The following is a 15,262-nucleotide window of genomic DNA, read 5'->3' as shown; positions in this document are numbered from 1 at the left end:
GGGCACCCAACTGGAAAATCACGTTCAAATTTCATTTGGAGCAGAAAGCAAATGCCGAACAATTGGGTGCCCTGGGTTAATTAAAGCCATATACACACGTCCGGTGTGTGCGTTTATCAAGAACTTATTTGGGCTATGTGGCTTTTTCAAGGAAGGCGAGAATTCATTGTTGTTAGCCAGCTCTGACAAGCTTGTAGTGCATGTAAATGATGTACTGTGGAATGTTTGCTAAGATAACTTCCAAATTGCTGAGGATGGCTCAAGTTTTGCTATGCCAAGCTTTTGTAGTCCACATCACGAGACCGAACCTGTTTTCTTCTGAAGACAAGTATAGTGAGGAATATGTACATTTTGTCTTGACTTAATACCAAACTTAGTCTAAACAGCCAACCACCTACACATTTTCTGCTGGCAGTCTGCATGAAATCTGGACATCCAAGAAAGTTTGCAAGCCAAACTGTGAGTTTCAAATCTTTTTCCCGCTCTTAATTATTCACAATGTTAGGAAACGTTGAGCCAGTAATCAACGTTTCGTAAAAGTGAGGAAGAATTCTTGTCTTTGTGTGATAGTATGCAATCTTTGTGGGAATTTTGGCTGTTGAACGAGCAAGTGACATGAGTCACACAGTGCTAATTCGAATTCACCTATCATGGCGGACGTAACAGGAAGACACTATTTAGTTTGGGTAAATCTTTAGAGTTTGCTCACATTTATCCACTTCAAATGGCGTTTTCCTGTTGTGTCTATCGTACTTCAAATAGGCTAATTGCCAAGCCCCGGTTGGAGATCTCTAGTGTACTGTTTTGGAATCGAAGCGATCATACTAGAAGAGATAGCAGGCTATTAAATCAGCTTGCAAACTAGCAGTTTGTTGATGCCTTACGGTAACTTGAAACTGTGTTCGATGCGCACGATGGCAGTGATGCTGTAAAACCTAATTGTAAGTTTGAACGTAAAGTGAAGGTTGATGTCGATTTTGACTGCGTTTTGAAGGTAAAAAAGAGTAATTTTTTGTTGAGTTCAAGAAACTGAAAGATTGGTCAAATTAAAAGGTATCAGCCTAAATGTATGGGTTGCCCTTTTTATTTTCCGTAAACCTAAGTTTACCTGTGTAAAGTCAAACAAGATTTGTGATTAAAACTAAGCCTCAAGGGCAGGTTTTATCTGGCTTATTTCTAACAAATTAGCCAAAAAAATCGAAAGAACTCTATATATCAATCAGAATGGGTCACTAATGTTTTCCTGCAGTGACCTATCAGCCATCTGAAAGAATGAAATGTCCTCGAAGTCAAATTCGTTCTATATTTATTAGTGTCGTCGTTTATGCAAGAAGTGTCGGAAATTTATTAGTTTTTGACCTGTATAAATCACCATTGTCCTTTAAATGTACTTTTGTCCTATATATAAATTGGTTTGGTACGCCATGTGTTAGTTTCGCCCTTTATATACTTCTTTTGGCCTTTATATATTTGTTTCTAATCATTTTAAATTTATTTCACTTTCGTCCTCGTTTGATTTTTTGTACTAATAAAGTCTTAAAGGGCGCTTTATACACAAAGGCACATGGGAGTGAAAATACGTGGCGTGCATGCAGACTGTTCTCCATGTTATCGTGGAGAGAGTCTGCACGAAGGTCCCAAAGGCAACGACCATAACGGGTTGCGGGAAGCGTAATTTTTTTTCCTAGGCGGGTTAGGGGTAATTATAGTATCAAAACCCGTACGCATGCGTGTTACTCACAGAGATTGCCTTTCGTGACACGGATGACGTTGAAGCTACCACTAGTACCGTGCCGTACTTTTCCACCGTGACGAAAGTTTTTGAACAAAACACCAACCTATGGAAGACTAGCACTGCTATTATCTTTGATATTTTTGTCGAAACTTTGATTCGATAATTTCAGTGCACCACATTTGATTAGTGCCCAGGGTTACGATAGTGATTAGTAGGAACAAACTCTTGCAGATGGCGTTCATGTCCCATGTAAGCACCTAAGAAATCGTGAATTATGGCTCAATATTTTCAAAGTTCTCTGAACTGAATACATTATGTTCGTGTGCAAGGCTCGCTAGGATTTATCACGACCAAACCTTAAGGCATTGTATCAACGAAAGGTTTCTATCCTTATACATAGTTCATTCTCTTTGTAAACAATTTTTTGATTGAAAATCATTTTTGGACTTGCTTTGCATTTATTTTGAATTGCCTACTGGATTTTACTTTACTTCTTTGTAACGGAGTGTAGGCCCACAATTGGAATTATCATACTTTCATGCAGACCCCGTCAGACTAGTATAGTGTCAGGGTTTTGGAATGGTAAGTGTTCTCCATAATTTCAATTCATGCACTTCATGCCCTGTCAACTCGATTTTTGTTGGGGGGGGGTTCAGGAACGTCTCAAAACGCCGTTCAGTTTCTGTTTATTTGAAAAGTAATCGTCAGAAATCTACCAGTGAAATGTAAAGGACAGCCCTTCCTGAGAATCCTGACATGCCTGAGGATTGGAGTTAGTCTTGCCAAATGTTCTGCGTACTGAGGCATCACTGAGAATACGTGCATAAAGCGACAAAAACTAGGCAAGCACTTCCTGAAAGACAGTACTCGCGGCCTACACTGAATTTTGGACTTGCATGTAAACTCAAGCTGTCCGTTGTGATTGCATAGGACACGTGTTTGTTCCTATGATCACCACAGTAACGTTTTGGCAGTAATCGAATGTGGTGCACTGAAATTATCGAAGCAGTCTGCCATAGGTTATAGAGTTTTGTTCACAAACTTCCGGCACGGTAGAGCCGCCACTGTACACGTACATGTAGGCCTACGTGACTTCTGGCAGCTTCAACAACGTTCGCATGACGAATCTCGATCTCGTACGCACGCGCTGGGGTCTTGATATTAACATAGAGCCTGAAAGCAAAACCTCCTAGGCCGTCTTCAAATACTCAACCTCGTTTCCGTCTCGGGCTTCGTGTAGGAAATCAAATCCCCGATTGTGGGCCTGAAGCGTTTAACTTAAATCGGCCCAGTACTTTAATGTTTGGCTCTTTGCATCTTACTTGAGGTTTTGTGGCACTATCAGACTTGGGATGGGAATCACTGGAAAGCCGCCGGGCTGTATCCGGACTCACACTCCTGTTTAAGTCCATATATCATACGATAGCCATCAACACTGGCAAGTATCAACTGTATCAAGTCACAATAGCCGCCAATAAAATTCACACCCGGAAATCAACTGCAACTTCCTTTGTTCACCCCACCATCAAAAAGGACTGTTACAAAAATACTCATTTTTGCTAGAACCATAGTTGAGTGGAACCTACTGCCAATAGACATGCGACAAGTAACTAACAGCTGACAGGCTGCAGACAAAATTAATCAACATGGATCTAAATACTTTCATCAGGGGAGCCCACGATTAGTATACACTGGCCACCACACACCTGTAATAGTATATCTCGTTTGAGGAGTTTGTTTGCCTTACTAAGAAGAAGAAGAGCTAATTCTAACTAATTATTCCGTAATTCTTCATCTGCGTATGAGACCACCGAATTACGCTGTTCTTCGTGTACTTTGGATTTTTGGAAGTGATAGCTCAGTATTTGGCAGGCTATTTCTCTTTTAGGTCAGGCCATTTTTCAGTTTCCATAAATTGATATGCTAGCAAATATTTTACAAAAGGCTTTTTAGGAATAGAGTTATTAAGAAGTAACTGAACAAAAAGAGATTACAAATTCTAAAATTTCTGCGCGTTATTTTTCCTATCCAAGGGTTCCGGAAGTGCGCCATCAGGGGTCAGCTTTCTGGCTCAATTACCCCTAACCCTCTTTGGAAAAAAAAATACGCTTGGGGGAACCGCTGTTGCAGTTTGCCTGTGCATGCGCATGCCGAAAATAGCCGAATCGTCCAAAAAGGTTCGGACCTTCGGGCTGAACACCGTCGAAAAGATTAGATGCTCTCTCAATTTAGATGCTTTCAAATTCGGGTGAAAAAAGATTTCGGCTGACAGTGCGTAAGCCGAAAAAATGTTTCGACTTTAAAAATTCGTTCCAATATCTTGAGAGAATGCTGGATTTGTAAAATCTTATTTGAATTTTGAAAATATGTTCACCCTTTAAAATGTATTCCAAACTAGAAAATATGTTCTTTCTATACAAATTCATTGCTCTTTAAAAATCCAATCGAATCTAAAGAAAAATGTATTGTATTTTAAAAATTTCGTTCAGTTTTTATAAATGCATTTCAAAAGTAAAAAATACGATCTTTTTGATATGACATTCGTTTTTTAAAATACACTCGTTTTTAAAAACACTTTCAATTTTTAAAAAAGGCGTCATATTCCGTTGGCAAAACATGTTACCTAAAATCATTTTACAAAAATCATTTTACCCTAATTCCGCTCTGTACCTTCACTTAAACAAGTTTAAGTCTCCGTATTTGCCGGAAGCTTAGTATCAAGTTAGTACCAAGTTAGTTTAATGTCAAGAGAATTTTAGTCAAAAGGGGAGACAGGGAAAACAAACCATTGTCTTAAGGCGAACGGGTTACTCTCAACCATGAAAACAACTTACTCTGTCTGTGTGATTCATTGCAGTCCTTGTAAAATCATCAACATCAGGTAAACAACGTTCTCTATAACTTGGGTTACACTTGCATTATTCTTTTGTTTGTAGCTAAAATTTTACAATAGTAGCGTACGTAGACATCGTCCAAAGCTGCATAACTGAAGTTTCGATGACTAATTATCGTCTACTTTCGTAAAGATTACTTTTAAAGTGCTTTGCCATGGAGTTATGCTTGGATTCTTGACTGGTCTGGAAAGGTCTTGCACGGGTAGCTGCAGAGAAATGCGAACGCGCTGCACGCTCAGCTCTATGCGCGTATCTAACGCACTGCTTGGTTCATAAAACAGCCATTCGGCAGCTTATAACAGGGCTGCAAAATGCAGTTGTACTATAAATTTGATAGCTTCAAAGCCGGTACGAAGGCAGGCAGGACGCTGCAGTTACACCATTCTCATAGTTGCCACTGCTTGAAAAAAAAATTCAAGAACATCTTAAAAAATCGAGACCCATCTTGAAACCTTCAAAGAAATTCTGAAAAATTTACAAATCTTGCAAAATTTCAAAAATCAGACAAAAATATAAATTTCATTTGGAGATTTAACTATATTGTCCAATATGTACGTATGAGCTAGTTTACTGGTATTTGTTTTAAATTAGTTGATCTTAAAAAACGTCTGAATGCCAAACTTAGAGTCACACTGTGTGTGTAAGCATAGGCTAGGCACGTAACTCACGTCTTGTTCCAAGCATGAGCTTATAATCACCATGCTACTTGAGTGTAGTATCTAAGTCATCACGTGAAAATCTATGGTTGCACTACACCAAATACGCGCCCATCGAAAACAGTGCAGAATCCGACCAAATAACGCCGCCTATTGACTCTTGGGAAGAGATTGGCCTCCGTTTTTTTCACTTAAAACTCAAGATTATGGCCAGAGGATCACTTTTTGTTTCAATTTTATGGGGGTTAGCCGCGTGATTTTTTTTTTAAATTCACCTCTCCCCGAAGATACCCCCCAAATATTAATAAAACTATGCGCTCAGTTCTGAATGTAGCCGCCCGCCTCTATTCAAAATAGGCCCGCAATTTTGGGCCTTTTGTGAAAGAAATACTCCGAACTGGAAACTGCCAGTCCCAAATTTGGGATTTATAGATGATGATCATGACATATATTATTGTAAACTAGAACGGCAAAGCTGCCACGGCTCGCTGCTTGTTGTGAATTTGAATTTCTTTCCTGTAATAACAGCTTATGTTAAGAGACATCCAAGTTATACATATATGGTTATTAAATTATACCAACCAAGCTTCATCAAAATTTTTACAAGACTGGTTGACATACGACTGCAATACAGATGTGCAAGATATTTTACTGACCTTTGCAATACAATTCATTGTACTCTCGGAGAAAAAACCTAGTCAGTGCTGTGTGCAGACTGTGTGTTGAAAGGTGCCTGTCGTTTAAAAGTAAAGCAACAAAGACCACCACCAAGGGAGATCCAGGTACAAAGGCTTCACAGTTATTTACAGGAGAGAGGAATGCCTGTAGAAAGTGGGTCCAACCAGTACAGTCAGACTACACCTGGATGTGTATGTCACGGACCATTTACCCAGGGATGTACAACCGCGAGTGGCCCCAGTGCAAACTCATGTGTGACCTTGGTTCCATGCGTGTTACGCATTGATATTACCCCGCAGGCGCTCTCGACTTTCTCGAAAAAACTCGCGACCACGTGACACGGGTTGCAGCATGTACAGTGCAGCCGTGGTTACGCCGAGACGACGCGCCGACGCGGTGCTTAAATCTATTTGTTTTGACGAATAAATCTTTTTCATTTATTGATTTCAAGGAGAAACGAAGTTTAATGAGGCAAAATTCCCCAATTTTGTGGTACACTTTTCTCAGAATGTATTGATCTTGAGCAGCATATTTTTTTAGAAAGGGTGTACCCTGACTTAAAATATTACAAGAAACAAAGTGGTAGACAGGAATATATGTTTTATTATTAGAGAAGATGTTACATAATCCAACTTAATTTCTGCTTTGATATTGTGCCGGCCGTAACACACACTGAACCAGCTCTGAGCTTAGGTTGCACATCCCCTGGTATATGGTCCGTGATTATATAAACTTTGCATTTGCGAGTTTGGTGGCTGGTGCATAATTACGCCCTCTTCCCATCATCCCATATCCCATTATCCCATATCTACAATGTCTACTTTGACACCACCCCCAATCCTATCTATCTCCAATCTTACGTCTTATCCACCTTATCTCCACCTTATCTTTCCATCCATTTCCTACTCAACCCCCTCCCCATCATCCCATCCATCTACTACTTTGCCCCCTCCCCATCATCCCATCCATCTCCTACTCTGCCCCCTCTCCATCATCCTATCCATCTCCTACTCCGCCCCCTCCCCATCATCCCATCCATCTCCTACTCCACCCCTGCCCATCATTCCCTTCACTTCTTACTCAGGCTGTCCCATCATCCCACTAATCCATTCCAACCATTACGTCAACCTTATCCAGCATTTCATCCACTTTCTACATACATGTACCTTGTCCCCATGATCCTCCTCCTACAGGTACCCTTCCCCCAACAAACATCCTGTCACTTGGAGTTCCCCCCATCCCTTGCGTTTTCCCGCATACTGTACGTGTACATTATTTTGTATGCGTCTAAACACTGTCTATACATACATGTACATGACGTACATTACAGGAGTGCTCGCTCAGTGTACTATACAGGGTAAGTACACAATACAACTCAAAACGTCAACATTCAACTTTTATAATTTTTTCATTAAATCCATAAGTTTCTAACCATTAATGCCACGTGAGACTATTTAAACACTGATGGAATTCCCATGGACCTGCAAGGACAAACTTTAATATTTGAGGATGGCCGGCCGGACGGACGGACAGAAGACGGAAATCAGTATTACATAGGATTGCATTTGCTTCGCAGCTCGCCAAAAAACCGTGGGATCACAAAATATTAATGGGCTCGCGCGCAGAAATCCAACCTTTGGTGGAATGCACCCCTATCCGGTTCGTAAGTGTGACGTCATTCAATTTAAACCATGCCTACTGCACATGAGTTACATGGGCCCTTTTCCAATACTCGACTTGGGCTCCGTCTCAGGCTTCGTTCCCAAAACCAATCCCCGATTGTGGGCCTGGAGCGTTTAAATTAAATTGGGTTACTGTAATTTCTGGCTCTCTTGCATCTTATTCGATGTTTTGTGGCACTATTAAACTGATTACTGCGCTTACAGCTACAACGTCAGCTAGATAAAAAACAGTTGAAGGCTGAGACGGAGCCGAAGTTGAGAATTGGAAAACGGCCATGCATTGATCGTCGTTTACATGGAACCGGGAGTTTAACGCGCAACGTCAGCGATCGTCCAATGGTAGCCTGCAAATCGTGGAGCGTCCGCCTTTTTGTCGAAGTCACTACGAACCAGTAACTGTCCATCGAGTACGCCCGGTTTACTGTTCAGCTCGTAATTGTCACAGATGCTAATTGCTACATGTTTTCTACGTGAACAGATAACCAGAGTCGACGAAAGGATTTAGAATCAGTTTTGCAGAAGAAAAAATACAGTAAGTTTGACTAAAAAGATGAACTTATATACAATCTTCTTAAAATTTACATGGACTTGACAAATCTTGAAAACTTCCAGACCCCGAAATTCCTGCACAGGATGAAGTAAATCTCGAAAAGCAATGCATTTTAGAACCAGAACCGGAAGAAAAGCAATCATAAATGAAACAATTACCCTAGTAATCTCTAGGTTTTCAACTGAATAAAGTAATTCATAGCGCCTCACAACAACAATTTATATGCTTAATTAGTTAGTAGAATGTCGGAAGCAAGCCATACTGTCGATTTCGCCAAAATACATTCTTACGTGTACATGATCTCTTTCAAAATACACTTTCAATCATGTGTGAATTGCCTTCATTTTCATCCTCTTATTTATTGACTTATCCCTCCTGGCTCCTGCTTTCCTCCCCCACGATCCACATAGAACAACATCTTTTTAGATATATAGGCCTACCATTACCAGATTTGTCAACTTGCACCAAGTCCCGTGATCTATATTGGGTATTGAACAAACAACAAATACATGGCATCCTTCTATAGCAAAGCGTGTCATAAGTGTTATATATATTTAAAAAAGCCAATTTTTGGTCTAGTGCCTAGTACATCAGTAGTCTGCCTACAGTTAACCGACAGACGGCATTAGTTTTGGTCGACACTTATGAAACACTTTGCTATGGGTGGGCGCTATGTTTGCTGATGTTTGATACCCATTGTAGGTCACATGACTTAGCAGCTGCAATCAGTCTATTGGTCAACTTAAATTCCCACAGACGATGCAAGAGAAGACAGTCGCCAGATCAGTCGCCATCATTGGCAGTGGGGTGACCGGCTTAGCGGCCATCAAGTGTTGCCTCGACGAAGGCCTTCAACCAACTTGCTTCGAGAAGTCCGACACCATCGGCGGTCTGTGGGTCTACCGTGACGGCACGGACTTCCAGATGACTGGCTCAGTCTTCAAGTCCAGCGTTACCAACACCAGCAAGGAGGCCATGTGTTTCAGTGACTTCCCCTTCCCTAAGCAGTGGCCAAATTTCTTACGCAACGCTGATATGAAGAAATACTGTAACCTTTACGCCGAAAAATTTGGTCTTACTGAGCACATTCGCCTAGTAGTAGGGAAAGGCCGATTCCAGCGCAAAAATTCCATCAGGTCCCTACCAAAGGCCCGCCAAAACCAAAATTTCCAAAAATCCCAAAATTCCAAAATCACCACCAATTAAAAATTCTGAAAAAATTTCCTACCCCCCCTTTTCCAAAATGGACTGTAATTTTGCCACCCAATTGGAATATACCAAATTAGTCGCGGCTCACGCGGCTTGGTTATCTGTTTATGGCAGCGAGGTGAAAGTTGATTTAAATGAGAAAGCGAAACTGGACGTACAACAACGAAAGCATAGCATCTGCCTAGTGAGAAAAATAAAAAATGGAAATAGACTTTATAAACCAGAGCAAATATTTATTTCCGGTGATTTAATAGATCGAGCGGATTAACCTATAAAAAATGAAAAGAAAATTTCCGCATCTGGAGTAAATTAGAACCATGTCAACTCAAACTTATATTGTAACCCACGACCACGGACGTCTCAATGCCAACAACGCAGACCCAAACGTTGTATACGGGCCCTTTTTAACCCCAACAGACTCGTGACATACACAACATTACCCATTTTTTATAAGAAAAACGTCTGTTGATTATGATGCCAAAAACAATCTGCTACGGCGTAAATCTAGTCTATAAATTTGGTGCCAAAGAAAAAACCCCCGAAACTATCGTTGGATATCAAATCTGCTATGAACTTCAACAACCTACGATTGATGTACTCGACCACATAAACTTTGCGACATACAAATACATCGTGTGCTACGGTACACATGGAACTTTATCTTGCGGTGCAAGCGTTAGATATAAAGTCGAAAAGGCCATTTTAAAGATTAACACTTTCAATGTCATTTCGGATAAAACAGCATTGCAATCGTTACTAGGATCTGATAGTGATAACAGCGACTCAAAGTAATTAATACATATTAAAGATTTGATTGTAAGCTCATGTTTATAAAAAAATATAAGCCCCGTTAATTAATCTTGGGATAGCGGAGTTATTTTATGTCAGAAAACCTACCGGAAAAGATATCTATCCTGTAGCTACGGGACATCTAGCAGGAAACCAATGTAACTCAACCTAATAAAATCAGAGTTCAAAGTTGTGCTGATCGAGCGATACCAATTCTAGTAATTTAACTTGGCGCTTCCCTTGCTGAGCGAGGTCTAGCCAATGACGGAAGTGACAGATCTATTCAATCTGCGGTGACTCGTGTGTGTGACTGAAGTGTAACAAACGACTTATTGTCTGTCCCACGGAGCGCTCAACTATGTACATGTACTGCGTAAATGTTTAAAAAGAAATAAAGTTATCCAACATCCATGTCTGTGTTTGGAGTTGATGAAACGATGTCATCCATTAGTCCACTACTACAAGAAGACTCCAGCCATTCATTAAAATCCTTGTTTTTTTTAACGGTGGAGCGATATGCCAGTTTGTGTTTTGTTTCTGGTTTTTCTGGAGGGTGAAGTCCCCTGAGAAATTTGGTTAGACGTGACTTGTGTTTGAGGAGTTGCGTGAAGGACATACCACACACAAACAGGCGAGGATACTTTTTGATAAGAAGCCAAAATGTCATATACCCCGTTGCTGTAATATAAGAAACGTCAAGCTCTTCCAGAAACCACGCCTTATAGTTTATCAAAGGTGCGTATAGCAGTCCCGGTTGAATCTAGATCTTGTCCATTAGATTCGTTTTCACACATCTTGACAAGCTCTGTTTTTATGCCAGCGAGTGAAATGCTTGTCACGTCTGCTTTTAATCCGCGGGTAATTATCTTCCAGTTATAGTTTTGTGTGCCCTCCAGTTCTTCGTATTCACTCAGTCTTGACTAGAGATCGTATAGCGCCGAAGGCGCAAGATGGACAACTCTGCCCAAAGTGTGTAATTACCATGGGCGCCATTTGAGCAAGCGATATGGGCGCCATTTGAGCAAGCGATATGCTTGCGCAGTTTATGGTAATGCCTAGGCGCAGGCTCACCAGGTCCACGTTCCTGCTGCGGCGCCTGCGCCTTTGCATTAATGTGCATTGCGCAGGCGTATCGCTTGCTCAAATGGCGCCTATGCAATTACAACGTTTTACGAGTATTCACTGTGAAGTTCGCTATCTTGCGCCGCTTTGCGGCGCCATACGATCTCTGGTTGTGACTTTATTTGTGATATGACGTGTTGTTCAAAGATTAACATCAGAAATACGCACCTTTCGCTTACATCCTCGTTTTGTCTGTGTTTTTAACAGATCAGAAAGTTCTTTTAACTTGAAGCAAATTCCTCTCGTTACTCTTCTCGTTCTGTAAAAACAGTGTCTTATGCTTGTTCAATTTGTTCTTTGTTGTAGCTTGCGATGTACTTCAAAGCGTCAAATTCAGATGCCATCATGTTGCCAGCTACTGAAAGAATGTGAGATTGAAAGTTGTACAGCTCTTTTTGGGGGACTTGATCAACGTCATAGTGAAACTGCGTAGGTGTTTTCAGGGACAGCTGTTAAAATAATTGTGAGGTTGGAAAAACAACCTTCTAGCATATCCGAAAAGTGCATGTATTGTATGGTTTAGACAACTAGCAATGCTAGACGTATCCACAGAAAGTTTATCGCGAATCGAGGATTCAATATGAAACATAAAAACTGTACTTGCCGTGGAACTTACACAGGACGCTGAACAGTGCAACTGTGCTTAAACAAATAAGACAATGACTCGCTATTACCTACCATCACATTTACAAGAGTTGTTTGGTTTAATTAACGGAAAACCTCCTCCAGAAGCGTATGTAAAAACAAAAGAAGACACCTGTAAACACGTCAATAAAAGAATAGAAGACGGATTTGTCAATTGTTACGATTGTTTTAGAAGATTACAGCCTTATACAGACTTTGAAGTGGAGAATGTATACGTAGGCGGCAAGTACAATCAGCGTTTTGTTTATAAAAAGCCCAAATCTAAAACAAACAAAATACTTAAACATTACTAGACATTCAATTGACAGAAGATCAAGCGGGTTGCATAGAAAACAAAAAACCCAAGTTTTACAGGGCAAGATCTCTAGAGGCAAACCATTTCGCGCTCTTATTGCCGTCTGTTATCAAGAACTGTTTACGGATCAATCGCCAGACAAAGTAAAAGACCTATTTCAAGTTTTGGATAAACACCCGAGCGACGCCGTTATGAAATATATACTTTATGAAGAAGGCCGCTAGAGGGCGCTCTCTTTAAAAACCGTTTATAGTAAAATAAGTTTAAAATGGAAACGCATTCTTTTTATTTGACCAAAAGCGAGCAGACATTTCAATTAAAACACGATATTATTAACACAAAAGGTGGCAAGTCCGTTGGAGTAAAAATCTACACTTTAAAGCTAGATATTTCAACGTGACAAACGCTACTGAAATCGAGTGGGATACAAACTTGGATGGTAGACCTGCTTGGATCAGTGGTGAAAGACCGCCTGGAATACCTTCTTTTTTAATAAACTCGATCCCGGGCGTATCTTTCAAAGTTCACTCAGAGCCTAAGAGGGTGACGTTGGCCATTACAGACCCCCACCTCAAGTTGAGGCTAAATAAAGAAGTGTCTAAGATATTGAACTTACCCAAAGTCAAACTTTAACCCGGAGTCATTTATGAAGGCAAATATGGCTTCAGCCCCTTAAAACACGCGTTTATTCAATGCAAACAGCTAAATACCTGCGACAACTTTTATGACGGTTAGTCTTCAGACTTGCTAGACGTGATAGCTACCGAGCCCCTGAACGCAACACACGAGGTGTGTAAAACACCTACACAGTTAATAGACTGGAACATCAGTGAGTTGACCTTTTCTGTTAAAAACGAGCGAGGAGAACTCGTTAACAACAAAGGCGCTGGAATTTTGATCGAGCTAGACGTTTTTTAAAAAGGTATATAATAAAAAAGAGATGACAACTAACATTTGTCCTACGCTAGAGCTAAACAGTGCCAAAGCGGCAGAAACTATTAAGTTTACAGGCTTCACAAATGTTACGAGAGCGCGACGCTAGAGAAATCTCTTACAAAAAGATTAAACGGGTGCTCACTGCACTCAACTACGTAGAATATGGAGTCGAAGCATTGGGTTCTGCGATAGGTATTTCCGCTTTAATGGGGGCCATTGGCGCACCAGTCGGGCTAGTGATGAAAGATCTCGCCATAGGCGCATTTGGAGCATACGCGTTGTTGAAATACGTGAGTCGCAGTTTATAACAACAACTGGAATGCAAACGGGCTGTTGCAACGTCGAATTCAAGTTCTGTTCCAGAGCGCACTGATCCACCGTCGGACTTTGATGACCCAGAAAAAAAAGGTTGAGCCTGAGGTGCCAGAGCCTACTCCTAGAATAAAGCCCATTCAAGTAAAAGAACCACAAGAAAAGAAGCCCCTTGATATTCCCAACGAAGAGAAATTATCTTTAACCGTGGGAGCTATCGCCGTTGGTGGAATCGCTTTTATGTTGAAAAGAGTAATGACCTAGAATAAACTAAAAAGTAAAACACATTAAAAAAAACTCAATTCTTGAAATCAAAGATTGAGGTATTTTTTTGTCCAATTATAAACCAACCTACATTTTTTGTACATAAGTAAAGAGTAAAACACTGATTCCAACAAATAAAGTCCAAACATTATCAGCGATCCACCCTACCGCTTTACTTGCTACATTAAATTTCCATGAAAGAATGCTTCCAAAAATCCCAGGCAAAGCGCCTAAAACAGACAAGCCTAATTTCTTTAGCACGTTCGCTAAATTTTGTAATTGCCTTTTAACCCAGTCTGTAATGCCTCCTTTTGACGGTGGTTCTGGTTTTGGACTCGGTTTTGGATCAGTATTTGGCGATGGAGTACCAGCAGCTCTCAGTGCAGCTACGATAGAACTGACTATGGTACTTATAGCCAAACTAAAAGCCGACAAAATACTCACAATTGTGACGCCCTGTTCTCTAAACAAAGTTCGAATCCGCTCGCGTAAAGTCAGATCGCCACCTAGAACTTTTAATAAAGTCTCTTTCAAAATAACCAGTCGATTTCTAAATCCTGAGGTTAAATTATTTCGCTGCGTTTTTAAACCGTCTAATTCATCGTTTAATTCTTATAGCATTTTTGTTTCGCTTTCTATTTGTTCTTCCGCAATGTCCGGTTCCGCTAACACGCTTTCTGTCATCTGGATATCTTGTTCTACTCGAGAGATTTTAATCTTTATCAATCGTAATTGTCCTCTAAGCTTTTTCAATATTTGGTCTAATCCCACGAGCTCTCCATAGTTTAACCCATCTGGTTTGTATCTGCCGAGTACTAGTATCAGGTTGAGCTTGTGCCTGCCGGTTAATACTAGTCTACGGTTGAGCTTGTGCCTCGAAGTTATCGGTAGAAACTATTTTCCTTAGTATAAGCTCTCAATTCATGAGCGGTATTAGGAAGTTCTTTTGTTTGAACTTTTCCGGACTGTAATTTGTCAAGATTTTCTTGCTTGTTTTACCCTCTATTGTAGACAATTTTAAATATTTATGTTTATCTTTATCGTAGGTCAAATAGATTCTCTGGGTGAAATTTTCTTCTTCTTCTTTTAAATAAATGATCGTCTTCATCTAAGTGAAATACACTAGGGCCTGTTATGTATGCTTTGCAGGCCTCGGCATTTTCGGCTGCGTCATAAAATTCGTATACTTTTGCTTCAAATAATTTTAAATTTAATCTTCAAAATTTCTAATAGAGATTAGTTCCGTTTTGGTTTTTCACCCATCGGTAATAGTGGATTGGGGTCTTAGGTCGGTGGTGGTGGTGTTAATTCTTCCGAAAAAGAGGAACCTGTCTGGGTGCTTACCTTGCTCAACGCGCTCAGGATTTTTAATTTTTGTCACAGTCTGAACTTGTGTCTTGACTGGACTCGTTTGTGGAGTTAGTGGATTTTGGGTTCTTCCTTTGCTGTCTCTATTTCCACTTTCTTTTACTATATAAGAACTTTTGTTTATAGA

At 40.4% G+C, this 15,262-nt stretch overlaps 1 pseudogene across 1 annotated transcript; it reads left to right on the top strand.

Moving 5' to 3' along the window:
* The first annotated feature begins 38 nt into the window (after positions 1-38).
* Positions 39-11,687, top strand: LOC147798494 (dimethylaniline monooxygenase [N-oxide-forming] 2 pseudogene; annotated as a pseudogene). The gene is made up of 4 exons (XR_015425980.1): positions 39-459; positions 8,124-8,177; positions 8,952-9,293; positions 11,622-11,687. The product of XR_015425980.1 is annotated as a dimethylaniline monooxygenase [N-oxide-forming] 2 pseudogene (transcript).
* Positions 11,688-15,262: the final 3,575 nt, after the last annotated feature.

Source organism: Acanthaster planci, linkage group LG07 (genome assembly GCF_054643075.1).
Source record: "Acanthaster planci isolate LZ-2023a linkage group LG07, COTS_SCS, whole genome shotgun sequence".
Lineage (NCBI taxonomy): Eukaryota > Metazoa > Echinodermata > Asteroidea > Valvatida > Acanthasteridae > Acanthaster > Acanthaster planci.
Note: the sequence above shows the minus strand (reverse complement) of the source record. Positions and strands in the feature narration are given on the sequence as shown.